The sequence below is a fragment of the Myotis brandtii genome, unplaced genomic scaffold (genome assembly GCF_000412655.1).
Source record: "Myotis brandtii unplaced genomic scaffold, ASM41265v1 scaffold16181, whole genome shotgun sequence".
In the NCBI taxonomy this organism is placed as follows: domain Eukaryota; kingdom Metazoa; phylum Chordata; class Mammalia; order Chiroptera; family Vespertilionidae; genus Myotis; species Myotis brandtii.
This window is the reverse complement of record NW_005355914.1, coordinates 1-3,107: the sequence shown is the minus strand read 5'-3', so window position 1 is coordinate 3,107 and position 3,107 is coordinate 1. Positions and strand designations below refer to the sequence as shown.

The 3,107-nt window shown below is 34.2% G+C and overlaps 1 long non-coding RNA gene across 1 annotated transcript; it reads right to left on the bottom strand.

Moving 5' to 3' along the window:
- Window positions 1–704: 704 nt before the first annotated feature.
- Window positions 705–2,898, bottom strand: LOC106725413. Its single transcript, XR_001361298.1, has 3 exons — window positions 2,876–2,898; window positions 2,165–2,185; window positions 705–798 (listed from the first exon to the last, which is right to left on the bottom strand). It is a non-coding gene; the product is annotated as an uncharacterized LOC106725413 (long non-coding RNA).
- Window positions 2,899–3,107: the final 209 nt, after the last annotated feature.

Here is a 3,107-nt window from a genome sequence, read left to right as displayed (position 1 = left end):
GCCAAGTGTCCTTTCATTTTGCTTGCATAAAGATAAACCTTCACCTATATAAAATGGGATAGTACTCATCCATAAGAATAGGTTTTATATGCATAAGACCCCTGGCTTCAACAAAATATAAATAGTCCATTCTTCCATTGTGGTAGCTAGCCATAGACAAGTAAAACTGCCACAACCCATGATTAATAGAATCCTAAACTACTGCTCATATTGTTTATGCAGAATAAGTTAATGGGTACCTCTATACTCAATGTTCTGTCAAATGGTTCATACATAACTTTATAGTATGTGTGCCTGATTTTAACTCAGGCTTGAATAACCTTTACCATAAGCAATTCAGAGGGAAGGGAGGTAAAGTATTAAATGGCAGTATTGGCTGGCTGGGGATGGGGAAGGGGAGAAGTCTACATTGTATGGCTGGGGAAGGGTAGGACGGGAGGTCTACATTGTATGGCCTGGAGCTATATTGGACAAAACTTTCAGATCAGACACTTTAAGAAGAGCGACTTTATGCAGGAAAGTCATTACTAAAATTATCTTGTCAGAAAGGAAATGTTTGCGTACATTACAAGGACAGAACCATAGAAGAAATAATCATGGGGGGAAACAAATAACAAATGAAAACAGTAAAATTATGTTGAAATTATAACAATACATGAAAACGTGATGTACGTGTGTGGTGGAGAAAGGAAGATGATCCTTGAGAGTTGAAAACAAATGGAAAATAAACACATGAAACTGACTTAGTGCAAAGTAAAATACCTTCATGGGACTTGGCTTTATCCTGGTCACCCTTATCTGAAAGAGTTAAAGAAAGAAAAAAAACTGTTAAAACATAATGAAAGCTCAATGTCAGGAAGAGAAGAGGACGCTAATTTGAAACCCTTCTGTTGCATATTCTTTAATGGAAACTGACCCACATTTCTAAGGGGTGGATCCAAAGAAACCTAAGTCAATGCAACAATGAGCGCCTGTGTCACCTCCATCTCCATAACCATCCCTGCATAAGGAATGAGATGGGAAAGGAAAGTATGACAGACCTAAAGGAGAAATTCTTCGGGGATCAACAAAATCAATCTTTGGTCTTGCTTTAGACTTCCCACCTTTTCAGACCTATATGGCAAAAGTGCACATAACCTGAGGGAGGTACTTTAAATCTTATGCAGAAGCTTTATATAGTAAAAGTACTCTGTTATCAACACCTGTATCCATATCAGTCATCATATGAAGCCTGCTTATAATCATAAGGAGCTCTCTTCCCAAACTCCATTGTTCTCTAAACTAAAATATAATTGTAATATAACATCAGAAAAAGAGAAATTAAGGCATTTAATGATTCTATTATAGGTTCATGAAAAAACCTTTGAGGATCATGCTATGACATATAACTTCTCATGTCATCCACACAGAGAGTTCTGAGGAAAACATACATCACATATAAACTTTCCTTCAGATGTAACATCCTTTTGCAAACATAAAAATTTTTTGCCAATATTGTGAATTAATACCTGAGCGAAAAAAATGCAAAAGAATAAGGAGCATTTAATGGAGTTGGAAAGGAAAAGGCCAGAAAATATTATATGAATTATCTGTGTGACCTGGAATATGGTCCCCGGGGAGGTGAAAGAGTGGGCCTTTAGGTCACACTCAGTCAATGAATGACATCAGAATTAGAAAATTTTGGCAGGACAGTGGAGGGGTCAAATGCACTCATTGCATATAGAATCTTCTCTCATCACTCAGTTTGCTTAAGATGAGCCTCTCAACTTGTAAAAAAATGGCAGAGGTCCTACTTTAATGGCTATTTTACAGACAGTATATAATGTGTGGAAATCATGTGCCTGTTAGCACAATCCTCTTCCACTGACAAGATTAACAGTAAATATGGCAAGTTTCTGGGAAGCAGAAAATACCAAAATTTAAACGGAAGGACAGGTATGACATGGAAAAGGATAGCAATTGGGAAGGTGGGAAGTTATGAAAATAAATAGATGGAACTTCATATGTAAGAAGTATACAGACCAAAATAATTGAGGATAAAGGAGTAGACTTCCAAAAGAAAGGTGAGCCAATGAATGTCATATAGGGAATAAGGCAGATAATGCTAAACACATCACATTGTTTTTAAAGGCATGGCAATAAAGGATTGTCAGAAATAACTTACCAAATTTTTCCTGAAGATTTTCTGAAAAATAAAAGTGAAATTGTAAATATCATGGGAAACGAATATGAAGAAAATTCAATTTCTTCTACAACATGCATGCAATATCAAACCTTTCATGTTGCAAGGAACACAAAACACACACATGTAGGAACAGTGGCAGAAAGCTGTCATTTGCTCAGAGACAATTGTTCTAAAATTTAAAGGGAGGAAACATCTGAATATAGTGAATTAAGCAAAAAAAAAAAATTAGGAATACAATTCTGTTAGTTACCTTATAAAAATATCATTAGTTTAATTTGACGATTTTATAATTTAGGCGAGTTCCTTGGTTTTACAAATTCTTTGGGACTAAATATAATGTACAGTGGAGCAAAAGTAAATGTATAATTTTTTGCTAAATAATTATTAAATAAAAATATTGAGAATATTATTATTCTCTGATTATTGTCAACTTTAACTTACTTTTGAACCTGCCTGTGTCACAGCTCATATTTACAATAGCCATGTTGTATATTATATTTGAACAATAGATTGAGTTGGACAATATTGTAACAGTGTTTCTGGAGGAATTCTGGGTTAGGTTGGTAAGCATCTATAAGAAGTGCAAAGTAATGAATTGGTCAATCAATAAAAAAGCAGGAAATGTTGGACACATCAAAAAGCAGTCATTTTAAGGTATTTGGGAGTAAAGGCATATGAGAGAAAATTTACCCAATATCTTCAGAATTTTGTCTGAAAATCAAAAAGGAAAAATTAATGGAAATATTATGAGAAACAAAAAGTTCAATAATATTGAAAACCTACTTATATAAACTTAAACTTAGGATGTAAATACAAAACCAATATGCACATATACATACACAAATGAACACACAAATAAGTACATGCAAATAGTGGCTGAATGCGCCCTTTTGAGGTAATTAAACAGGGAAAAATGAATGAA